This window comes from Rhinolophus sinicus, linkage group LG15, assembly GCF_036562045.2.
Source record: "Rhinolophus sinicus isolate RSC01 linkage group LG15, ASM3656204v1, whole genome shotgun sequence".
Taxonomy (NCBI): domain Eukaryota; kingdom Metazoa; phylum Chordata; class Mammalia; order Chiroptera; family Rhinolophidae; genus Rhinolophus; species Rhinolophus sinicus.
The window spans coordinates 32294631-32321641 of record NC_133764.1 but is presented as its reverse complement, the minus strand read 5'-3'; the positions used below and the strand labels follow the sequence as shown (position 1 = coordinate 32321641).

At 37.6% G+C, this 27011-nt stretch overlaps 1 long non-coding RNA gene across 1 annotated transcript; it reads right to left on the bottom strand.

Annotated features, from left to right (window-relative positions):
* Nucleotides 1–715: 715 nt before the first annotated feature.
* On the bottom strand, nucleotides 716–27011 carry LOC141568898 (uncharacterized). Its single transcript, XR_012492190.1, has 3 exons — nucleotides 26941–27011; nucleotides 17507–17682; nucleotides 716–813 (listed from the first exon to the last, which is right to left on the bottom strand). It is a non-coding gene; the product is annotated as an uncharacterized LOC141568898 (long non-coding RNA).

The following is a 27011-nucleotide window of genomic DNA, read 5'->3' as shown; positions in this document are numbered from 1 at the left end:
TCTGATTTCTCTCATGTACCTCAATTGCAGTCACAGCTTGAGAGCTTTACATTCAGACCTACTAGACTCTTCCCGGCAAAAGGGTGGGGAGACTTTTAGTAAAGTCAGATTGGTTGCAAATACCGGCATATGCTCTCTAGGCCCAAGAGACTGCCAAAAGATAGCTGGGTAGAGATATGGACGGAGCTTGGATGTATGGACTGGGGTGTCCACAGGTGAGCGTGGGGATCTCCTTACATTGTGGGTAGGCAGCCAGGGCTGGAAGAGAAGGAGAAACAGGCCTAGGGGTGGGGTGGGCTCTCCCCACGCTGCCATGTGTCAGTGAAGAATACCAAGGAGTTCCAGAATCCTGACCTCAAGGAGGGCCTTCCCGATTGTTAGGAAGGCTTGTTTCTCAAGAAGGGAGGCTAGAAAATATTGTGCCAATGGTTTGCTAGCTTGATTTATAACTTGTAAGTACTTACCTAGGGAGTATATGGACTGCCACTTGTACTGTTGTCCTAGAACCCCAAACATATTAGAGGTGGGCCTGGTCCTGTTCACTTGCTGTGAAGTCCTCTGAATTTTCACAAAGGAAGCCCCTTTTTGTCCTTCCGATATCTGCATAAATGTTATCTTCTGAGAAGAGCCACGTCTGAGTGCCTGTCCTACTGGCTCTTCACATACAAGCCCGCCACGCTCTACTTCTTTCCTTTCTCTTACCTGCAGCACTTACATTATTCGCTTTCTGGTTTACTGGACCTCTAAGCCAGAAGCTATGCTCCTTCAACGTAAAGACCTTGTTTCACGTCTTCATTGCTGCCTTCCTAGTACCTAGAATGCAAAATAGTTTTTTTGATGCGAGAATAATGGACTACTGAATAAAATGGATGAATTGATAAATAAAATATATAGATTTACATATACTTTTATCTTAAATGATAATAAACAGTTATATTGTATCTGATGCTTTCCTAATGTCTGTGCATAATCCTCTCCTGTTTCTTTCGTACTTAAAAGGTAGCCAATTAATGATAAAGTTGACCCCACTAAACAATTATATTGAGAATGGAGCAGGAAAAAGAAGCAGCCGATACAGGAATACATTAGTCTTATGTCAAAATCTTTAAAAATGATAATCCCACTGTTTTTATCCACCCCCCTCCTAGCCACTTCTGGATCCAAGGCAAAGAAACTATGGCAAGGAAATCACACACAATTTGTTGTTGTCCCTGTAAGAGGACGTTGCACATGTTACACAAACGCCCGTTCTATTCAAAGATTAAAGAAAATATCAGGGATGCAGATTTCAATAACGACAGAGTCAAGGGCCAGAATTTCTTATGCTGCTAATTCCAAGTTTATCTTCTGAGAAAACATATGCATTGTTTAAGATCTGAAAATGGTTTATATATTTTGATCATAATTGCTGAGTGTTATTTTGAAATACCAATAATTATAGTATTTAATATCATGATTCCTACAAATTATATTTAGATAAATGAAGATATTTTGAAGGGAGAGATTTGGAATTTGGAGCTTGTTCAATAATTGATTTGTTTTTGTCATTGTTGATACAAAAATCTTCCACTTCAAATCTTTATAAAAGGATACTCATGGAACAACCAACCTATTAATTTACTCTTCAGTCAAAATTTCATAACTGCTATATATTTAATATAATATTCTTATAAAACAGTGCTTTAAGGATTTATTAATTATCTTCTGCTAAAAATGAAATTGGTTGAGATTCAGCAAAAACTGCTCCACACTCAGTACATTAAACGATTGTCTTAAATACACCAGCCTATGCACGCTCCATCTTTCTCCTCCTGCCCATTCCATTCCCCTTCCTTCTGCTTTTGAACTGCTGACCCGAGTTAGTAGCCAAACATAATAATACAGTGTTTGAATCTCTGGAAACCCATAAAATTACAAACCAGCAACCACCAGGATGTTGGCAGAATTTCTGTGGACAGAAACCAGCATTGGTATTTTTTTCTTTTTGAAATGAAGCAGTAGGATGCGATTATTGATACATTTGTAAGGAAGGTAACACCTTCCACCATCTCCTGGCCCCCACCTAACTCCTCTAACCACTTAAGATGGAGAAAGAAATCATTCATTTAAAATACTACAGCCCTCTCTCTTTATCTTTTACCATTTTCAAGCTGCCTCCTTTGATTCGTTTTTAAATTCATTCTGCCTATCTTTATTAAGCACTAATGGAGTTTTATAACACTGTGCTAAGTACTACAAAGGACATACATATAAATAAAACACACCCTCAACATGACTTCAAGAATAATAAAATCTAACAGGAACATTAATATCTAGTAGGGATTAGGGACTCTCTTTTCAAGACAACAGAAAGATTAACGATATAGCTGAGTCCAAATAAAAGAAAAGGAAATTCCCAAGTTACAGAAATCCACAGGCAACTCAAGCTAGAGAGAAAATCTTATAACTGGATGCCCTGGGAACCCCAGAGACTAATAGAACAGAGCTAGACCACAGAGGCGAGGGACTGCTGTTATAGTGCACGTGTAAGAACAGGAGCGACTGGACTGAGCTTTCATTACACTGAGATTTAGACGTGATCCTTTCATCAGGCTGGGACTGGTCCAGTTTAGATCGTTCTACAAAGTGCGGGCCAGATAAGTCTATTCACCAGCCTGTGTAAATGGCAGCGAGAAGGTGCATCTCTGCCTGTGCTCCTCTTAATGTGAGGAGAAAATAATGTCTCCCGCTGGAAATCAAACGTCTCAGGACAACAGCCCATCTTGGTCTGCAGCAAACTATGTTCCCCACATGGTCCTAGCAGCCCCAAGATGAGAAAACACTGTAAGAGCAGATCACTAGTCCTGGAAACCCTGGAAACAAACTGCAGAGTAAACTAAAAGCACACAGTTTCACTGAGAAAAATTAATCAGCATCTGCTGAAGATGCCCTCAGAATCACGAATGGTGCAATGTACAAAGAAATAATTCACGAGGTAGGGTCAGCAAACAGGGGGATAGGATCCAAGACTTGAAATCACAGAATAATGTAAAAAGGCTATAACATAGGCATGCGTCAAATAATTAAGGCTATAAAATGAAGAATGGAAACATGAGAACAAAAAGAGGCAGATTTAGGGAAGGAGGGGAAAGACCAAAATTAAAATATGTAATCAAAGAAAGAAAAAAGATCTTTGGATAAAATTAAGCTGCCATTGAAATGAGAATTAGGAATCTGGGAGACAGATTGAAGGAAATTAGCCAGAGTGTAGCGCAAACAGACAGGGTGACTGAGACATCAAGAAAAACAAAAACGATAGAATAAGAAAGTACCAAAATGTCTAATAGGAATTACAAAAGCAGAAAAGAGAATAGAGAATAAAATAAATATTTCAAGAAGCAGTAGCTGAAAAATTTGCAGAATGGCTGAAAGATGAATCCTCACAATTTAAAAGCACAGTCTGACCTGTGATTTTAAAAAGAGATTCAGGTAGTTCTAAGCCCAGCAAAAATTCATTCAAGTTAAAGTATAGATATGAATGTAAAGGCTAAATCTAGGACAGCTCTAGAAGACATAGGAGAGTATCTTCTCTAACTTTGAGTAGGTAAGACAGGATGAAAAACACTAACCATGAAAGAATAAAAATAATCGGTAAATTGGACTTCATTGAAATGAAAACATCTTCTGTTGAGACAACACTAGTAAGAAAGTACAAGTACAAGGCACAGGCCAGGAGAAAACATTTATAATTCATTTATTTGAAGAAAGCACTATATCTAGAAAAATAAAAAACTGTTTCTGTCTACACAGATTTTTCTATTATGTCTTGTTAGTTTCAGTGGTTTGTGCCTTTCAAGGAAGTTGTCCATTTCATCTAAGTTGTCAAATTTATTGGCATAAAGCTGTTCATGATATTCAATTACCCTTCATGATTTCCCTTTGCATCCAACAACTCTACAATATAATGTTCTCAAGTACACATTAAATGTTTACCAAGATAAACTGTATGCTGGACCACATGGACAAAACATCACATGCACGTTCATAAAACAAGTTTTAATAACTTTCAAAGTTGGAAATCACATGTTGCATAGTCTGTGACCACAATTAAACCAAAATTAAAGCAATAACAATAACAATAAAATATATAGATATCTAGAAAAGTCAAAATATTTGGTAAATAATCAATATCCTTCAAATTAGTCTATGGATCAAATTTTTAAAAATAAGAAGAAAAATTAGAAAATATTTTGAACTAAACAGTAAAGAAAACATAATATATCAAAGATTGAGAGATGCAGCTAAAGCAGTGCTTAGAGGGAAATGTATACTTTCATTACTTAAAATCAACACCTAAGCATTAAAGTGTTTAAAAGCATTGATCTAGCTTCCAGCTTAAGTAGCTAGAAAAACAAGAACAAATACAACATAAAGTAAGTAGAAGAAAGAAAATAATATATGTAAAAATGGAAATCAATGAAATAGAAAAAAAGGAGAAAACTGATAAAACCAAAGTTGGTTCTTTGAAAAATGTAATAAAATTAATAAAACTCTAGCTAACCATATATTAAAAAACTTAGATCCTAACCAAAAAATATTCCTATAAAGAAATCTCCATGCTCAAGTCATTTTACTTATCAATTCTGAAGAGAGAATTATACCATGTCCATGTACGAGAAGTTGTAATATTGATAAATGTAAATTTTCCACCCAATTGATTCATAGATTTCCATACTACCCCAATATAAATTCTAGTAGATTTTTCTGAGTGTTTGAAAAACTGATTCTCAAATTTACATGAACATGAGAAGAATCTAGAATAGCAAAAACAAATCAAAACAAAACTTAAAAAAAGTTCAAATATTTAAATTACCTAATTTTAAGTCTTATTATAAAGCTACAATAATTCAAACAGTGTGGCATTATCATAAGGATAGACAAATACATCAACAGAACAGAGTCCAAAAATAGATCCATATATACAGTCAACTGATTTTCTACAAAAGAGCTGAGGTAATTCATTGGAGGAAAAGATTCACTAGAAGAAAAGAATCTTTCCCGCAGATTGTTGTGGGAACAACCAGCTATCTAAAGAGAGAGAGGGAAGGAGAGAGAGGGGTAAAGAGGGGGAGAGGCAGAGAGAGAGAGAGAGAGAGAGAGAGAGAGAGAGAGGGCTCCAAGCCTTTTCCTACAACATATGCGAAAAACAAAACAAAAAACCAAAACCCTCAAATTAGATTATGAACTAAATGTTAAAAATCTCTAGAAGAACAGTTGTTAAATCTCAGTGGCAAGTGCAGAGGTGTTTGATGCAATTTTCTGTAGTATTCTAAATATTTGAAGCATTCCGTTTCATAATTTAACTTCAAAAAATTTCTTGTTGTCTTCCTCAATTTCCGAACAAACTTTTGGCATCTCTCTGACTTCTCTCTTAAATAATGTATTCCCCAGGCTTCTATCTTTATCCTTTTGGTCTTGTTTCAAAAGTACTTTTTTCTGAAAGTTCACAGTTCCTACCAGGTCTCACTCTTTCCCCATATGGTGAAAACCACCCCATCCAACTCAGGAATTATTAGCTCTGAACTCCGGATTCATTTAGCCAACTGCCAGTTGAATATCTGCACCTAGATATCACATAGACAAGTAAGAGTCACCATATTCTACCTGAGCTAAACATCCTCCTCTTTCATTTCTGCTTCTTTCCTTTTCTGCTTAACAGGCTATATCACTGAGCTAATCTGGAAGCCCAAGAAATCTCTAGACTTATTTTTTCCTTTTCTTACCACATTCAGTCATTAAATAATGTTGATTCCATTGCTAATGTTTTATTAAATATGTTCACCTTTCCCATTTCTTCTGAAATAGTATTAGTTTGTTATGACATCTGGAAAATATGCCATAAATGGTCTTTTGGGGCCATGCCTTCTATACACACACACACACACACACACACACACACATACATATATACATATGTACATATATTGATATTTGATAGTGAAGGCAGGATATATATATATATATATATATATATATATTTTTAGTTGTTAAAATGTCTCTTTTTGGATAGGTTCCTTAGACAAATTGAGCCACTTTCTTCTCTAGCCCCTTAGTATTTTTGTGAATATTTCTAACAGTAGAGATCATCACACTATATCTTTTTGCCCCTTTCACAGAATTTATTTTATACCTATTACACCAAACAGCATTTTAAACATTGACATATAAACTCCCTAATAAGATAAAGACAAAATATTTATCTTATGAGAAACAAGATACACCATCCTTTAGTCTTCAAACATTGTAATTTAACTTTCATAATTTGATGATGCATTCATGAAACAATCTGCAGACAACCAGTTTTAACAAATTAAAGAACACTTTTAAGCAGACATGACTATCCCAAATTGTTTAGTAGATAAGAATTTGACAAACATTACTCAAATTAGCAGTAACGGTGGAGCTGGAGAGCATTGCGCCCTCCCCAAGCTGCAGGGCGGGAACCACCACTAGTATGGGGGGGTCCTGTGGCCCTTTCCAAGGCCAAGGCGCTTGCAGCCTGCAGATGCCAGCCCTTGCATCTCCCTGTGCGTGTGGACTGGTTTGGTGATGCAGTTGGTGTCAGGATTCCGCCTGGTGGTTTTATAGAATGGATCAGTGAGGATAAACTCAAAGAATATGCACGTGGAATCTCCACGAATCCAGTAGGAAATCAGGACTCTCGGAGCCCCACAGTGGCATCCAGCTTGCTTCTCAGCAACAGACTGAAGGCTTGGAGCGAACTTTAGCTGGTTAACACCGTGATGGACAGGCTTGCCACATGTTGCACCCTGAGGACCTGGGCGTTTGCGGCCACTATGGTGCACATGAATCTGATATATGACATAATCTTGCTTGGCCTTGTGTCCCAGCCTGCATGTTGTATCAGCCAGGTGGGGTGGGGAAGGAGGGGGCCTGTGGAGTGCAGAGCTGGTGGTACTGCCAGCAGTGCACCCTGAGAAGAAACGGCGTTACATCGGATGCTTCTTCCTCCATAGCTCCTGAATGTACCTGTAAGCGCCATCTTGGCTTACCTGATGGCTGTGGTCAGATGGAAAGGAAAGAGCCCTTCTCATAACACTATATCTTAATTGCTGCTCCTCTGCCTCTATTTTCTGATAGAATGGGGGCTTACCACTGGCAAAACCTAGGTCTTACAATGACAATCCCACGTCTGTGGCACGATTAGTACTTAAAACATAGTGAGTAAATTAATACAAAAGAATGAATTAAGAAACAGAAATTCTTCTATTTCTGGCCCCTCCTTCCAGGAAATGACACCACTGCCTTCAGTGATGTACCACTGGATGAAAGTCCTTCACTGGAACACATTCGCTGCAGTTAAGATTTTGGAAAGGTAGTGTTTTTCTAGATGTGCATGAGCCTAGATAAAAATCGGCGTATGTATGGGGGTTTTATTTCTCTAGAAGAAGGAAAGCAGGAGAATTGTGGTGGTTAAATTACAATATCTGCCCTGATAAAGGTGGCATTCATACCATATCAGTACAACTGCAGGACACATGCAACAAAGCTCGTGGTCCTTGGGGTTTTTTACCAGTCTCATCTATTCAAAGTCATACCATTTTGCCAAGTCCTTTCCTTTTCTGTTGGGCAGTATTTATTTTAATCTGTATGTTCCAGATACTTGTACATGTAGCAGATGAAAATATTTATGAGGTCAGAGATGAGGAAAACCCAAATGGTTTGATGTCCAAAGAACCTTGAATTAATTTTATAAACATTTTTCACTGTCTTTAAAGTATGAGGTCACTCTTCGCTAATTTTTTTTTTTTTTAAGTCACAAAATTAAAGGATCCAACACAGTTTTAAGTCCCTCGAATGGTCTCCTTTAGGATGAGAGAAACTGGTAATTGGCTAAGAAATTCACGCTAAACTTAAGTAATTTGGATTTTATTATGAAACTTTCTTTTTGTGAATTCTTTACAGCAAAGTAAAATAGTAAGATGCTCGTGGTTCTCATTTGTGTTGCTTTAAATCAGTATTTAGAAAAATGAAGATCAAACAATCTAAATCTGGTCAAAATTCCCCCAAATCAGGAAATTCCATTAATGGGTGAAACACATAAACCCTGGAAAACCGTATTTTATCCTAGACTTGGAGGTCCTTGAAATTCTTGCAGGAAAGGTGTTAGAAAGACTGGTTTATTAGTGTCAACACAAGGAAATAGTGTTTCCAGATGTGAAATATCCACTAACATGGCTTCGAATGAGGACAAAATGGAACTGGAGGCCAACGATCTTGTTTTGGTGGCGATGTTACTTAAGACGAACTGCCTGGGGGAATGAGAGCATGGAGAGCCAGCCAGCTTTAGGCTGTCTGTATCCCTCTGTGCATTGGCTTGTTTACTTCTTTGAAGGGTGACCTACTTGGGAAGTATGTGATGATATCTTATACCATGTTAAATAAAACAAAAGACATTCATGAAGCCAGCCATTATTTTTAACTTTACCTCTGGTTCGGGTTAGGATTTGGACCAATTCTACAGGCTACCACAGGGAGTGGCCATTCTTAGCTGTGGGTTTACCCCTTTGGTAGCCAGAATAATGGACTCCCAATGCCATCCATGTCCTAATCCCCAGAACTGGTAAATATATTCCATTACAGGGCAAAGGAGAATTAAGATGGCAGATGGAATGAAGGTTGCTCATCAACTGATTATCCTGGGTGTCCACCTGTGCTCACTATTATCACCGTGTTTTTAAACATGGAAGAGGAAGATGAAAGAGTCAGTATCAGAGTGGTACAACATGAGAAAGCCTTGATCAGCCATTGTTGGCTTTGAAGATGGAAGGAAGCCATGAATCAAGGATTGTGGGGGTCTCTAGATGCTGAAACGGCAAGAAGACAGATGCCCCCTACAAACCCCAGGAGAAAAACAAGTGCTGCCGATACATTGATGTTAGCCCAGTGGGATCCATTTCAGACTTCTGACCTCAAGAATTATAAGATTTAAAAAAGTGTGTGTTGTTTTAAGCCACTGAGTTTGTGGCAATTTGTTACAGCAGCAATAGGAAATGAATTAGCCCACTGGTGTTTTCATCAGTTTCTGGACACACTCTCATCTAGGATGGAAAGATTATTTCTTGTTACTATAGGTTCTTTCTCAAAGTTCTAGAGAACTCCTAATGCTAGTACACTCAGTTTTTTGCCTAGTTAAATAATTGTTAACACATCTAGCACATATTTATAGTTCCTTCCTAAAGGACAGAATGTTCTTCCTAGCATCCCAGCATCTGACAAGTAGCCTTTTTCATTTCTACGTTACTTCCAAATGAGCAAATTGTGTTCATTACCTAAAATGTTATAGCTAAGTGAAAATGCCAATTAGTTTCCAGAATCTCAACTTGTGGAGGACACAAGCTCTTTTGAGTTACGAATCGGAAAAACTACTAGAAAGGACTGAGGCACCAAACTGATAGTGCAGGGTTCACTTGGACCCTTCCTTTTTATGCTTTCAAAATCAACTTTAATTACTAGGTGAAATTCAGCTGAATTTGGAAGTGTGCAGTACCTGGTATAGAAACAAATCGAAGGTGAAGATTTTTGACCACTGCACATCACAAATACCAAATTAAAATTTCTGGGTGGAGGATGAATTCTACACATTTAAGCTGATAAACTCCCAATGTCTAGAAGAGTGTTAGGAACATGGCAGACACTGAATAAATATTTGCTGAATTAAGTGAAGTATGACCCTTCTGCTCCTAAGATCTGGTGACTCATTGGCCATTGAGTTGAAGTGATAATGCAATTGTAGGTACTTGAGGCATGTGCCACAGAAAGGAGGTACAGGGACCAGGGACCAACATAAGTGCACAGAAAAATTCCTCCTCCCCCACTCCCCTGGCAAAGGTACTTTCTCTCAGACTGATATATTTAATGAAGAAGCAAGCCCAGGATTCCTCTGCTGTAGTCTTAGCATCAGCTTCTCTTCAGGGTTCATAGAAATGATTGTACTTATTAACTGAAGCTATTTTACTGGATTTCAATTCCAATTTGAAAAAGAGATAATGTGGAATAAGTCTGTAGAGCGTGTGTGTGTGTGTGTGTGTGTGTAATTTATTTAATTTAAATACAGTAACATTCACTCTGTGGTGCACCGTTCTATGAGATTTTCAGCACTCCCCAAATTCTCTCACATTGCCCCTTTGTAGCCAACCCCTCCCCCACTCACAACCCTGGCCATCATTGATCTGTTCTTCTTCCTTATAATTTTGCCCTTTCTAGAATGTCATATAAATTGAATCATACAAGATGAATGTAGCCTTTTCAGTCTGGCTTCCTTCACTTAGTGAAATATATTTGAGATTCATCCCTGTTGTTTTGTGAACCAGTTTAATTGCATGGCTATACCACAGCTTGCTTACCAAATGGAAAAATCTGGCATGCATCCAGATGTGGGTGATTACGAATAAAGCTGCTACAACCATCTATGCATAGGTTTTGATGTACACTTAAATTTTTCTTTTTCCTGTATAATAAATATCAAGGAGTAAAATTGCTAGATCACGTGGTAAGTGTATGTTTAACTTTATAAGAAACTGGCAGTATTGTTTTGCGTTCCATTAGCATATATGAGCGTCCCTACTGCTTCATGTCCTCGCCATCCCTTGGTATTACCAGCTTTTGTTTGTTTGTTTGTTTGTTTGTTTTAACCATTCTAATAGGCAAAGCGTGGTAAGGACACCTCTTTAAATAATTGCAAAGAAGAACAATTTAGCTGCTTGTTGCAAGATGGTCCAGGCTTGATTCTGAGAGAAAGCTTACCTCAAAGACAGGTCTCAAGTGACTCCTTATCATTCCATAATAATGGTTGCAGTTTTACCCTAAACTACATTTCAGGTTACTGGCCTTTAGAAATACTTCCCCATTTCAAATAGCATTTAACTGATGATCAAAGTCAAGGATTTGATTCTCGAATGGCCAAGAACCATCTCTTTGCCCTTTGGCAAGCCCTGAACACAGTCTTTTATTTTAAAATTCATCCTTTTCGGTGTCAGGAGCACTAGGAAGGTCTGTCAATAGTTCATGGCAAAACCAGTCCATGATTTGGAAAAATCCACTCAATGTTACCTGTCTGTCCATGCTAGCATCTTCTTTATATATGAAGAGCAGCAACAAACAGGATGAGAATGGTTGAAGGCTAAGAAAATGGAACATGTTTGAAGTGCCAAACATGATCACAAGGCTTTTAGGGCACTGAAATTTCCATCCGGCACAATTCACTTAATGCTATCCAGTCGATGCCACATGAATTACCCTTCAGTTCTTTTTTCAATAAGGCCTATCTCAATTAAGTCGTTTTCTCCCAGCTTTGAACTTTTAAGGCAAAAGGGAAAGATAAAAATCTGTGGGTTACTTTTGTAACAAGTTATGTTCTTTCTCAATGAATTTTCCATGACATCTGTTTAGGAAAATCTCTGAATATACCAAAATGAGATAATGATGGGGTTTTATATTTATCAAAGGCTGCCTTACCCCCATGCACAAATAAGCGAACTCCCCATTGCACGGAAAGACACTTCTGCATGCCCATAAGCACAATCAGTGAAAGGGAATCTAAGAACGGGAAACTGGTTCTGGTGAGAAGGACCTCCCTGAATCCTTACCAAAAGCGGGGGTCACCCGAACTTGGCGTTTCTGACATTTTTATCAATGCATCTTCCTGGTTACTTTTGATATTTACTTGCCTTACTTCTGCTTTCAGGTTGGACTCGAAAATAAATTTTAGGAAAGTTCTTGAGGATGAGGTATTCTCAGAGGAGGACGCTCATGATTCAGGAAGATAAGATTGTTATCCTTTTGAGTATTTCATAGTTGGTCCCCAGTAGTTGCAGATTCCAGCGGAGCTCGTCTCCACCAATGAGAATGAGCTGGAGAGTCTTTAAGGGAAGAGTGCTCTGTCTGGTGCTCTGGGAACAAAGCAGTCATTTTGAAAAGATGTGTGCTTTGCTCTCGTGATGTTCCCAAATGCTACTTCATTTCTTATTGTGATTATTCAGTGGGATAAAATTCATTTCCATCCTCATGGTCGCCATAGCACAAGATGATTTTACCTTAATTTTAACCATACATTCTTGGGAAATGAAAGTTTGTCATACTGACCACTGGTAATATTTTGAGACAGTGATGTGTGGATTTCTCTCATCCCTGTTGAAGAAGAGAATGTATCTAAGCATGACTTCAGGCTCTATTTTCATCCAACTCCTCTCGAGAATAAAGTGCTTTTTGTATTGTCTCAATCTCTTCTCCACAATACCAATGAGGGTATTCAAGGGCTGCTCTGTGTTTGGTCCTCAAATCCTCATGTGCTCTGTCACATTCTGTGGGTAAGGCCCAACACGTCTAAATCTGTGTCTCAAGTTCTGACATTTTCACCTTTTTATTCTGTGTTGAATTTCGTACTGCTTATTGGACCTGAAAACCTGTCTTGCTGGTACCACGAATATTTGTAAAAGTGAACTCTCTACCATCTGCCATTAAATTAGTGCTTGCTTCTGATTTACCTCTTCCCATTCTCGATGCTTCATCATTCCAGGCACTCAGACAGCCAAACTCCTCTATCTTTTGAAGTCCTCCCTACACCTAACTCAGAAAACGGCTTTATGCTATGGGTTTTTTTCTCCCCACAATGTGCTCAATATCATCACGTGATATTTCACACATTCAGGCATTAAGAGCCTCAATTCAGTAAGAGCTTGCCAATTTATTCACATCTCAGCTATCCCAATGGCTACCAGACGAATTTGCCTAAAATTCTACTTTAAAAGTTATTTCCCTATCCAAAAATCCAAATGGCTCCATTTGAATGTCCAGTGAAGTCCAACAGCCTAAGAACTTTGTTCAAGGCTCAATGAAGACTGACCTGTACTTGTTCAAGACCTGCACTTGTATCTGGCTATTTCCTTATACACACCCGCCACGCCTGCTAAATGTGTGCTTTTGGACCTGCAGAACGGCTGTCTCTTAACACCACAACTTTGTCCATATTCTCTCCCCCTGCAATCATGCTCAACTTATTTCCCAACTGAAATCTAATCTTTCCCTTCAGAACTTGTTCTTAGAATAACCCAAAGTGATTGCTAAAACTTCAGATTTCCTTGTCCAATCTCGAAATTCTGATTTAAAAGGTCTAAGGTGGGACCCAGGAATCCATATTGCTAACAAATTCATCCAAGTGATTCTCATATAGATGGTTTGGGATCAAAAAACTCTGAGAAACATTACAAAGTCCTGAAAGAGAATACATAAAGACCTCTCTGAGGTCACTTGTTGAAAAGATTTCCCTTTCATTAGAATACATCAAGCATTTTGACTGTATCTGAACAGGAATGGGTTTACTGTCAGACAACAGTCTGAATTAGCACCCTGACTCCATCACTGTCTAGTGCTATGGCCTTGGATACATCACTTAATGGCTGTGACTTCCTTTTCCAAGATGTAGAAGAGGGCAAATAATAGGACTCACCTAATAACATTGTTGTGACCTATGAGAAGCACTCGGTCCAGGTTCTGACACTTAAGAAACAATTACATGAGCTATCATTGCATTTCCTATCATGGTTCTGAGACACAAGAAAACTTTTTTATGGCTTTGGAGTCCCAGCCTCCCTTTTTACCCACTGCCAAGCACAAGGTGTATTTGTGAAGATGGCGTTTCTGTTTAATAGATCATAAGTTCCTCAAAAGTAGTGATCCCGTTTACAGACTGAACATTAAAAAAAGAAAAGAAAAAGCTAGATAACTACGTTACTTTATTCTGTTTATGTTACCCCACTTAACTCGCTGAATAGAGCAGACGTTCAAAAAATGTTTTGAATGGGTCAATTCAGAAGTTTTGTGAAAATGAGTTATTAGACTTCAATGTATTTTGAGCAAGTTAAACTCGAGAGCACCCATCAGAGAATCTTGAAACTGTACAGATCACAGTTACGATGCAGGCGACCTTGTTGCTTTTGGATGTTGATGTTTCAGAAGATGAAAGTAAAGCGTAGAGAGGTAAAGGGCTCAGTTTTTCCACAATCAGTTGGTGGCAGAGCTGGGACTGGAAGACAAGCGTCCAGACTCTGGACGCAGCCCTGCATCTCTTGTGTCTCTGCCACGGCTGCTGCCAGAGCCTTCCAGCCAAGGTTTCAAAAATAGGAATGAAGAATTAGTCAAAGTCCTCAGAAGATGTTTATAGACAGAATGTGACGTGCCCATTTACTATTCTGAGCAACTAACTGAGTTTTATAGAGGTAAGTAAACACATGAATTCCCTCTAAAATGCCTTCATGGAAAATTCCTTAGAGCCCGACGTACAGAGTACAGCTTCAAACTAAGGATGGCTTGGAACAGGACCAGAGCCAGGTCCTTGCTCCTCTGAAACGTGGAATGCTTTGTCTATAGGGTAGCACGTTTTCGGTCTTGACAGGCTGTGTCCTACTTTTATAGTAGTACAGGAAGTAGACGGAGAGAACGGACTGTGTGGGGCCCGTGAGCTGGCGGACAAACAAGTAAATGACTCTATGTCTAGAAATGGGTTTCTGACTCCAAAGTCCTCACTCCATCCAGGATATCTCGTGTCTGTAATGTCAAAACTAATAGGAGAAAAGAATGTAGACAAAGCCCAGAAGTCTGGCAGCTGTTGATTTCCTATTTGAAGCTATGATAACTCGTATCTGTGTGATGAAAACAACTGTTTGAGACATTTCAGGGGTATCTCATTGATCAGACACCACTGAGCAAATATTGACACCAGAAATAGTCCTGTAATCCAGTCATAACAAAACTTCAACATTATTGATTGAATTCCACATAGTTTTCCAATTTTCATCCACAATGTAATATTGGATATCTAGCCAAATTTCCTTTTAATTATCTCTAAAAATCAAACGCTTCACACTTCCTTGAGTGTTTAGTCCACAATCAAATATTTTTACTTAGATTGTCCTTTAGAGCGCCTATTTTTTTTCATTTTAGCTTGATCCAATGTTCACATTTATTTTCTTTTTCTAATGTTATAATAATTTTTTAGTATTAAAACCTTTGCTTCCACCTTGTTGCTTCTTCCACTGAAGAAAGATGTGGATTCTGACACCATTAAACAGAAATTAGCACTGAGGTTCTGTTGAAAACATAAACACATCTTGCTTCCCTCTCCCTGCTCCCCATATCTGTCTCTTGGATAAGGGTAAGGGGAAAAGCAGAAAGTCAATGTCCTTATCTCTTCTGAAACAGGCAGTATTTGTCATCTCAAGTCTCAAGGAAGATTTTCCAGGAGACGCGGACCCTCACGTTGACTCTCCTTACTAGGAGAACTAGCGGAAGCCCCTCAAGACACACAGACTCATCAACTGAGGAAAAAGCCATATTCACTGGCAACGAGTCATTGTTCTTCTCACTCATTCGACAACCATTTCTGATTACCCCTTATGCACAAACCTCTGAGCTCATGAAACTTAAATTCTTTGGGTGGTATATGTGCCAGAGTGTCGGGAAGAAAAAAGCACCACACTCAATGTATGGTAAGTTGAGGAAGATTTAATAAAGGAATTATTGGTAAAACTGTGGGGAGGACTCAGAGAAACACCACACACATACAGCACATGCACACATACATACACATGCACACACATGCACACACACACATGTGCACACACATGCACACACACTTACAGTAGCACCCCAGGGCTAGTAACATCCAAAGTGTTATTATCTTGCCTAAATGGATGACGTATGAGAGAAGTTACTGAATCCTGACAGGAGCATCCTGTAGAGGAATCGCCATGAGAAGAAGATAATATTTGTGTGTGGGTGGGGGTGGGGGACAGAAGAAGCCTAAGCTGATCCCGTAAGAGAGGGGAGTTGGGGATCCCTAAAGTGACTTCACTCTTCTTACCTCTTCACTCCTGCTGTGGCCTCCCACTGACTGAACAGTACTGGAATTCAGGGGACTTGAGGCAAGTATATAGGTCCCAGGGCACAGAACAAGATGGAGAATGATTACAGAAGGGCAATCACAAGAAAACTGGACCAAGTGGCAATGCTCATGGTGACTTCCCAACCTCACTGAAACTTCATAAATAAAAATAAACTTCATCTTGTTTCAGAGGAGAATAGGAAGGTCAGACACCCAGTGGTGGCTGACAAAAAGAAAACTCTGTATATCTGTACTTTGCAGGGAGGTGGCATGTTCTATCCGTATAGCATGTGCTAGTTTCTGTAGTGGGATCTGTTAAAAAAAAAAAAAAGGTAGGGGGGCAGGGGACAATGCCTAAAGTCTGCATTCTATGAGCTCAAGAAATGCTCTGATGTGTATATTTAACATCGAGAGACCTAAAAGTGAATAGTTTGGTGGACAGGCTCTAAAGCAGCCTCACGACCCTTGCTTTCAGGTGTTCAGATCTTTGTGAAAACTGCTCGCCTTGAGTGTGGGCAGGACCAGCGACTTGTTTTTAATCAGAGAAAATGCAGAGGGATGAATTCTGCCAACAACCTGAGTGGGGCTGGTAGCAGCTCCAGTCAAGCCTTCAGATGAGAAGCCAGCTATGGCCAACATCTTGATTATAGCTTTCCAGAGAACCCAGGTAAGCCGGGCCCAGAGTCCCGGAGATATGTGTGTTGTTTTGAGCCACAAAGTTTGTGGTAAATTCTTATTCAACAATAGAAAACAAACATAAATCAGTATTTCACTTTTCCACAAAGCTCTTTATAATACTCCCCCAAATCGCCTACAACTTGTGCTTTGTGACCAAGTCATTCCTTTAGTCAACATCAGTGCAGGACTTGCCATTTACAAACCATTCTCGTAAGTATTAAATCAACTGTTCATTGAATAAGCTATGATGTTAGTCTCAAATAAAAGACAAGGAAACAGTCTGTGAGGTATGAATTGACTTACCCAAGACTAACCAACTAATAAATGGCAAATTTTGGATTTGGTCCTGGGACCTTGTCTACAAATCTGAGGTTATTTCACTCTACCATTTTGCTTTTCTTAATTTAATCTTAGATAATTAAAACATAGTGCAAATGAGCCAGACTCTCTAACCTTACAAGGACCTGATATATTTACTCTGCCCCCATGATGGCAAAAACGCCTTTCCTTTACCTCAAAACTGAATGTGTTACTGTCCCCAAGATTAAAAATGCGTGCTAGTAGGGAAAAATCCTATGGAAAAATCCAAAGGCCTCCCCTGCTCATCATAACATCCTTACCTAAAATCAGGTTTTGAATTGCAGATAGGAGTACTAGCAGCAGCAGCAAAGGCATAAAACCAACACTCAGACATTTTTTATAATGTCTACCCAGGCTCAATTTTTTTTAATCCTTAAATAGCTGAAAATAAAAGCACTTTGGCAAACCACTTCACGATGAAGGCCTTATCAGTAACCAAAGCAGATGGCAATATTAGCTAATATAATTTGTCTTTTCTTAACTGTTCTCTCTTGAAAGAAACATTTGGAAGTGATGTGAAGAACTTACAATTTACTTCTTTGTGAATGGCCAGTGGTGGGGTTCTATCTGTGAGGTCTGTTGCTGGTTTGATCCAAAGGCCAGCGAATGGGGTACACGACAGTCTCTTGTGAAGTGGAGCGAAGCGTTTTCTACAGAGGAGATCAAAGGCAGTAGCCAGAGCAACAAGCCATCAAAGTGGGCACCTGTAATAATATAAATGATTAAAGTGGTCCCGCCCCGGTGTTTCATATTCATCCATTTGAATAGTGGTCATTAACAATTTCCCCATATTTGCTCTTTACTTAAACCTATTAGAATCATTGAGGGTGTGGGAGCTTAAGAATAATTTTATAACAAATAAAGGATTGTTTAATGTTTGCCAAACATTTAATAAGCTTCTAGAAAATATCCTGTTTTAGTGCAGCTCAGAATTTGGCCCAAGATGAGAGGGCTTTGTTTGACTGTTGGTTGCTTATTTTTCAGAACCTACATTTTAAATGACACAGGTTTGGACGGCGATGTGATTCAACCTTGGAATGCTCTTGCTATGTGTCTGTGTCTTTTATCAGGACTCTTGATTAGAAGGAGAAGAGAAAGGAGTCTTTTTTTGTTCCATCTCTCCCTGTTATTATATTCATTATGAATCTTTCCCTTTCTTTCCGCCAATTAGGACCTGTCCCAATATGGCGGGACCTCCCGTGCACAAGCGCTACTCACATGTATGACTCTTTCCAGAAATCACTTGGCTTGAAAGTCAATCCCCCCCTTTTTTTAATAATAAAAAACCCCCACAGTTCCACTGAATTTCGAGGCATTTATATTTAGAGTTTGCATGACTTAAGGACTTATTAACAAGAGAAAAACGAGTGATTCCATTTTCACCCTTACCCAAACAAACAGGCTCACTGGGTGCCAAAATATTTGAAATACTTAACCATTGTTTGTTGTCCTACAGAGAAGCTTCTGATCATAGTGTCAGTTCAGGAGAAGAAAGCAGAGATTGACAGTATAGATTTGGATTCTAATGCTGGCTCCATCATTTACTGGCTGTATGGATTTCCATATATTAAATAACCTCTTTAAGTTTATTTCCTAATCTGTGACAGAATCATAATAATCACGGCTTCCTGAGTCTATTGGAAGCGGTAAATACCCCATCCGGTGGGACATGCGGAGTCATTTAAAAGTTCTATTACTTCAGGACTGAAAACTTCATGTTTTCCTGTGATTGCCTTGTTCAGTTACTCCATCAATTCCCTTTGGTTTGCCCTCATTTTTGTTTGATTTGCTCCACACTAAACACGTGGGAGTTCTACTACCTACATACCACCAAGGAGACGTGAAGAGCTCAAAAAGAACCAGTTAATTCTGGTCCTAAATTTGCTTTGGAACTTAGGTTTCTCTTTATTGACCTCACTACATTTAACTTCAAAATAATATTGAGGATTGATATCAAGGTAGCAGAGCAATTTGACACACAACATTGCTCATTCTTGAAGAGTGTTTCAACAGCGCGCCTGGTACATAAGGCATTCAGTGCATGTTTGCTCATGAAATGAATAAATAACTGAAATGATGACATTTAGTTAATAATTATGGTGACAGGTACATTAAATCTTTCATTAAAAGATCTTTCACAATTAATCATTTCTATTTACATTTTCTAGCCTTCTTTTTAAAAATTTTATTACCTAAAGATCAACAAATTGGCATTATGAGGACATTTTTTGCTGTCATTGTTGCAATTTAGGAAGAATTGACATGTCTCTGATGTTTCCTCTAAAGAATGAACTTGTTATACCTTTCCATTCATTTAGATCTTTATTATCTTTCAGTCAAGTTTTATATTTGTTCTTCCACATTATGTTATTTATTCTCAGGAACTTTATAGTTTTTCCTTAACTAGTAAAATAGTATTTGTTAAACATACTTTAAATTTTGGAATAACTTTAACTCTTTGGAAGAGTTACAAAGACAGTACACAGAGTTCCCATACACGACTCAGTTTCAGTTTCCCCTAATGTTATCATCTTACATGACTGTGGTATATTTGTCAAAACTAAGAAACCAACATTGGAACATTACTATTAACTAACTCCAGACTTTATTCAGATTTCAGCAGGGTTTTTTTTTTTCTATTAATGTTTTTGTTTTGTTCCAGGATCTCATCTAGGATCCCACATTGCATTTAGCTGTCATATCTCTTTAGTGTCCTCTGGTCTGTGACAGTTTCTCAGACTTTCCTTGTTTTTCATGACCTTCATAGTTCTGAGGAGTTTTGGTCAAGCATTTTGTAGAATGTTCTAGAGTGTGAGTTTACTGATATTTTTCTCATAGTTAGACTAGGCTATCAATTTTGAAAAGAATACCACAGAGATAAAAAGTGCCCTTATCGTCACATAATGTCAGTGGGGCCATGGATTCCACATGACACACCATGATGTTAACCTTGATCATATAACCAAGGAAGTGTAAAGTTAATATATTTGCCTTTCCAGACTCTATTTTTTGGAAATGAGTTGGTAAGATTCACCTCCTAGATAGGGGGGATCATCTACATCTGATATTTGGGATTATTTTGTAAGGAAAATTTATTTATACCAGTATGGATTAATGTATATTTATTTTATACTTTGGGCTATAATCCAACTATGTTACTTATTTTGTTGCTCAAATTATTTCAGTTTTAGCCATCAACTATTTTATCACTTGCTTTTCTTTTTTTAAAGCTGGTCATAGGTGTAGTCATATCTCATTGTGATTAATTTGTATTTCCCTAATAGCTAATGATGATAAATACCTCCTCATATGTTCATTTGCCATCTCTGTTTCCCCTTTGGTAAAATTTCTGTTCATTTCATTTGCACATTTGGTAATTGAATTGCTTTTTTTTCTCTGTTTTTAATGTTGGGGTTTGAGAATTATTTATATATTCTAAATACAGATCCTAAGTTGAGCAGTGTGATTTGCAAATATTTTCTTCCACTCTTTAGATGAATATTTCCTCCTCTTAACATGGTCTTTTATAGAACAAAAGCTTTTAATTTTTATGAAGTCCAATATAACAATTATTTTCTTTTATGGGTCATGCTTTTGGTGTCAGGTCTAAGAATGTTTCACTTTGTCCTAAATCCGAAAATACTGCCCTATGTTTTGTTGTCAAAGTTTTGTAGTTTTATATTTAAATCCATGATCCACTTTGAGTTTATTTTTGTAGACAGTATTATATTTGAGATTCATTTATTTGCCTTTGAAGGCTCAACAGCTTTAGCACCATGTGTTGAAAAGACTGTCCTACCGTTGAATTGCTTTTGCAACTTTTTTTTATTAGCTTCAGGTGTATAAAACAATGTAATAGTTACACATTTACACCCCTCACAAAGCGTTAACCCCTCTCCCCCAACCTACTACCTCTCTGACATCGCATACAGCTGCTACAATTCCATTGACTCTGTTCCCTATGCTGTACTCCACATCCTGTGACTATATATATATATATATATATATAATATTTAATTTTGTAATAGTTGACATTCCATACTATCCTGCTTCAGCTTCGGGTGTACAGCGCAGTGGTCAGACATCTACACTGTCCATGAAGTGGTCTCCCTAATAAGACAAGTGCCCATCTGACCCTCTACAAAATCTTTACAACATTACTGATTATATTCCCCAAACTGTTTTTAATATCCCCATGTCAATATTGTGACTACTAAGTTGTATTTTCTAATCCCTTTACCTCCTGCCCCATCCCTACCCCTCCCACCTAGCAACCCTCAGTTGTTGTTTTTTTTTTCACCTATATCTCTGAGTCTAATTCTGTTTTGTTTGTTCATTTATTCTGTTCTTTAGGTTCTAGATATAAGAGAGATCATATAGTATTTGTCTCTCTCCATCTGACTTATTTCACTTAGCATAATATCCTCTAGGTCCAGCCACGTCATTGCAAATACTTAACATCAGTAATCATTAGAGAATTGCAAATAAAAACCACAATGAGATACCACCTCACTCCTGTCAGAATGGCCATATCATCAATAAATCAACAAACAAGTGCTGGCGAGGATGTGGAGAAAAGGGAACCCCCATGCACTGTTGGTGGGATTGCAGATTGGTGCAGCCACTATGGAAAACTGTGTGGAAGTACCTCAAAAAATTGAAAATAGAACTACATTATGACCTATAAATTCCACTCCTGGGTATCTATCCAAAGAAATCCAAAACACTAATTCAAAAAAATATATTATTTTTAACTTTTTCAAAACTCAGTTGGGCATATCTCCTTTTGTGTTCTCTCTTCCGTTCCACTAATCTATGTGTCTATGCCTCCATCAATAACGCACTCTCTTATTATTGTAACCATATAATAAGTCTTAACTTTAGTTAGAATGATTCCTTTCATTTTATTCTTTTTCAAAATAATTTTAGCTATTTCTGGACCTGTGCTTTGCCATATAAATTTTAGAATTAGCTTCTCTTTTCTCTCTATATCAAATATTGCTGGAATTTTGATAAAATTTCAGTAACCCCACAGATCAAATTGGGGAGAATTTACATTTTCACTATGTTGAGTCTTTCTATTCATGACATGATTGTCTCTCCGTTTAGTTAGATGTTCTTTGATTATTTTTTTATCAGTGTTTCATAATTTTCAGGATATGGGTTCTGTAAATATTTTGTTAGATTTATACATAATTATTCCTTTTGGGGGGAGTGATTATAAATAAACTTGTATTTTTAATTTTAGTTTCCACATATCCATTGCAAGTATATACAAATACACTTGATTTTTGTATGTTGATTTCGTATTCTGTGATGTTCATAAACTCATTTATTAGTCCTAGGGGTTTTTTATAGATCCTGTGGCATTTTCCATGTATAAAATCATGTCATTTGGAAATAGGGACGGTTATATGTTTTCCTCTCCAACCTGTATGCCTTTTTTCATTTTGGACCTTATTGCACTGGCTAGAATTGCTATCACTGTGCTGAGTACCAGTGATGAGAGCAAACATTCTCGTCTTGTTCCTGAGCTTAGGGGAAACTCATTCAGCTCTCCACCATTACATATGATGCTGGCTGGGGTTTTTTTTGTGTGTGTTGTTGTTGTCTGTTTGTTTGTATTGGGTTGGTGCAAAAGTAATTGTAGTTTTTCAATTATTTTTAACCTTGGAAACCACAATTACTTTTGTACCAACCCAATATGTGCTCTTTATCAAATTGAGGATCTTCCCCTCTATTTCTTGTTTTTGGAGGTTTTGTTTTTCTTTTCTTTTTTTTGTTTTTTTTTTAGTTTCAGGTGCACAAGACAAAGTAATACTTAGACGTTTATCATTTATATCCCTCACACTGTGTGAACCCCCCTCCCCCCATCCACTATCCCTCTGACATCGCACAGAGCCATTACATTTCCACTGTCTCTATTCCTAATGCTGTACTCCGCTTCTTGTAAGTATATACATACATATATATACATATATATATATATATATATATATATATATGTGTATATATATATATATATATATATATATATATATATATATATATATAATTATAATTATAGTTGGCATACACTATTGTTCAGCTTCAGGTGTACAGTGCAGAGATCAGGCATCTACATCATCCCTGAGGAGGTCTCCCAAATGGGACAAGTGTCCATCGGGTACCCTACAAAATCTTTACAACATTATTGATTACGTTCCCCAAATTAATTTTCAAAACCCTGTGGCCATTTTGTGGTTACCGACTGTTTTCTAGTCCACTCACCTTCCCCCTTATCCCCACCCCCCTGCCCATCTAGCAACCCTCAATATGTGCTCTTTATCAAATTGAGGGTCTTCCCCTCTATTTCTTGTTTTTGGAGAGAGTTTTTAAATATATATGTCATAAATGGGTTTCAAGTTTTATCATGTTTTATCTCTACCAATTGATATGATCATATGATTTTTCTTTAGCCTGTTGGTTGATATAGTAGGTTACACTGATTGATTTTCAAGTATTTAACTCACATTGCATAACTTGAATAAATCCTGTTTGGCTGTGGTATATAATTAATTTTATATATGGCTGGATTTAAGATGCTTATATTTTGTTTAGGAATTTTATGTCTAAGTTCAATGAGATACTGGCTATAGCTTTTTTCTTACATATTGCCTTTGTCTATTTCTGAAATCAAAGTAATTTTGGCCTCATGAAAGGAGTTGAAAAGTGTTTCTTCAGGTTCTGTTTTCCAGTAGAGGTTGTGTACAATTTTGCTAACTCTTCTTTAAATGTCTGAGAGAACTCTAAACACTGGAGTGACCTGGACCTCAATCATTGAACTCTGACTCTTTGCTATCTACATTCTATCCTTAGAAAATTTAATTTTAGTCCCTTTTAAAATACCTTCCAATGAATCTTAAATTTATATCTCCAACTTGGACTGACTGCTCTACTGAGCTCCAAACTTATATATACAACTTTCCCCTTTGATATCTCCACTACAATCAAAATAGAACTTTTAATCCCTGCCCAGTGGACGCCAATCGCCAATTCCTCCCCAGATAAGAAAACACCACCTCAGAAAATCACCCGACTCCCATTTGACCAAAATTGTCTCAGGACTTCTCTCATACCCTCAGAAACCATATTCAGTTTGCTGTTTAATTCTGCTGGCCCTATCTTCAAAATACATCTTGAATTCTAACATTTTTCATAACCTCCACCACGAACATTCCTAGACCAAGCCATGATTCTCTCTTCCCTGAGAATCCCAACTGGTCTCTTGCTGCTCTCCATGCTCCCCACGCATGATTTCACACAACAGCCAGAGTGACATCTTCAAAATATAAGTCAGACTACATCAACTCTTCTTCTTTTTTTTAATTATCTAATGGCATTCCACTGCACTTAAATGAAAACTTCCTAACCCACAGAGTAATTTATTTACACAAACTAGACACTGGCCTTATTTTCAACTAGTCCCTAGGTTAGGTCCCCATGGTAGTCTGTTAGAGTTCCATAACAAAATACCACAGACTGGGTGGCTTGAACAACAGACATTTATTTTCTCACAATTCTGGAGACTAAAAGTCCAAGAACAAGATGTTGGCAGGTTTGGTTTCTAGTGAGGTCTTATTTTCTGCCTTGCAGACAGCTGCCTTCTCACTATGTCCTCACGTGAACTCTTCTGTGTGCACGCGTGGAAAGAGAGAAATTTCTGGTATCTCTTTCTCTTCTTATAAGGACACCAGTTCTATCAGATTAGGGCCCTGCCCTTCTGACCTCATTTAACTTTAATTACTCCCTTAAGGTCCTATCTCCAAATAAAGTCACCTTGGACATTAGAGTTTCAACACACGAATTTGGGGTCAGGGACACAATTCAGTGTATAATAGTACCTGATATCACTCCCTAAAATCTAGAGAAATTAGGTTTTCTTCTACACATAAAGGACACCAACCTCATTCCTATTGTAAGGCCATCATTCCAATTTCTTTCATCTGGAATGGTCTTCTCCTAAGCCCACATGTTTGGATGATTCTTATCTTTTATTTCTAAGTTCAAATGTGACCTCTCCAGAGAGCCATGCCCTAACAACTCAATCTAAAATCTCCTCTACATCTTGGTCATTACTTCCTAACCTATTACCGTGTTTAATTTTCTTTATAGAGTTTAGCACTATCTAAATTATCTTTTTCTATTTATTGGTTTAATTTCTTACTGTCCCTCTCCTCTTATCCTACACTAGAATAGAAGTTCCATGAGTTTCTATGGTTCACTGATGTATTTTTGGTTCTTAGGACACTTTCTGGTACATAACAAATAACTGAAAAAAAATTGTTGAATGTTGAATGAATGGATTGGGTTTAGTCAAGGCTGGGAGATTGCATGGGACCTTTTCCATGAGCAGGTTCCAGTGTGGTAGGTGGCTTTATAAAGGTTCAAAAGATGAGCCTTAGGTAAAAAGCTCTGTCCTATTTTCATATTTTCTAAAGAATTGGCCATAATCAGCTTATAATTTAATGATTATAGAGAAGACATTTAAGGACTTTGGATTCCTATGTCCTAGGGTGTGAGGTGAAAAAATTAGCAATACTAACCACCAAAATCCTCTCTAGTTTCTCAGATCAGAAATGAGGGCAAATAAAAATTTAGTCTTCTGGTTCTTCTTTTCTAACTTATCACCCAGAAAGTAGCTAATGGATGTTGATCTCCATGCATACAATGTAAACAGTGTTAGTGAAAGGGGAAAAGATGAATATATATATACATCTTAAAATAAATGTATACAAGTGGGCACTTTGGTCAACGTTGCTCAAGCAGTAGTTCGCCGTAATCAGAAGTGTCTGGACGCTGATGGGAACCACTTTGAGCACCTCTTGTCATGGCAGAAGTCAAATGTGACTTTGTTATCGGTATGTATTGAGTATTACAACTTTAGTACAGTTTTTTACTTTCTTAAAATGAGTATACATTTTTTTTGGCAGCGTGTGTGTGTGTGTGTGTGTGTGTGTGTGTGCAACATGTATCTTCAAAAAGGAATTGTATTCCTTATCAACACACAATTTCTTTTCCTGTTAATTATATGGTTAATAGCCCATGCATCTGAACATACATAGCCTTGTTAGTACTCTCCTTACATTTGGCTTCCCTTTCATGCCAATACAGTATTAATGGACGAAATTTGTTCTCTTTCGTGCCAATGCAGTACTAATGGATGAAAGTTGAAAAGATGGGGATTCAATTTTTGGACAAAGTAGAGATTCATAGGGAATTTACATTTGCATCTTTCAGAGTTATTAAATATTTAAGGACTCGTAAAGAGCAAAAAATTACATTTAGGATGAAGTCAAGAAATAGTCTTAGGTCTATGACTGTTAATTTTTCTCGTTCTCTGTAACAGATCTGAACTTTTAAGAGATCATTAACGTAAGAGCTTTGATAGAAATTTCAATGCTTTCTTGAAAAATATGTGATCAGAAACACTGAGGAAAGATGCAGTAACTTTATTGGTTATTTTTAGGTCATCAACCTCCTGAATCATGCAGTCTAAAAGGAATTTCAATTTGTTGAGACTTCAGCAAAGAGATAAAATTCAGAAACATCTGTTTCAGCCAGTAAATTCTCCCAAATTCTGAAAACCCAAATAATTAATCTGTGGGCCAAATTCTGTGTTCACGTATCTTTGATTTCAAATTTAAATTAAATGTAACACTTGCAAGATCACAAAGAAAGGAACTTGGCCCAGAGGAAGCTCCTGCATTAAGTCAACATTCTTTCTTCGATTTAAAGTTGGTCCATGTTCCTGAGTAAAGCACCCAGGACAACACAGGTCATTGTAAGATTTCCTAAAATCAAGAGATCTTTTGCATGATACATTCTCCCAAAGTGAATAATTGTTGGCCTCCAGAGACAGATTTTTCGAGGATGACTTTTTCTAACACATCATAAAAATGCAAACCCATCTTCTTTCTTACCTTCAGTACCTTTCTTGTCAGATTCATGGCTTTGTTTTCAATATATTGCTGTCTTGACTACTTCTCTGAGT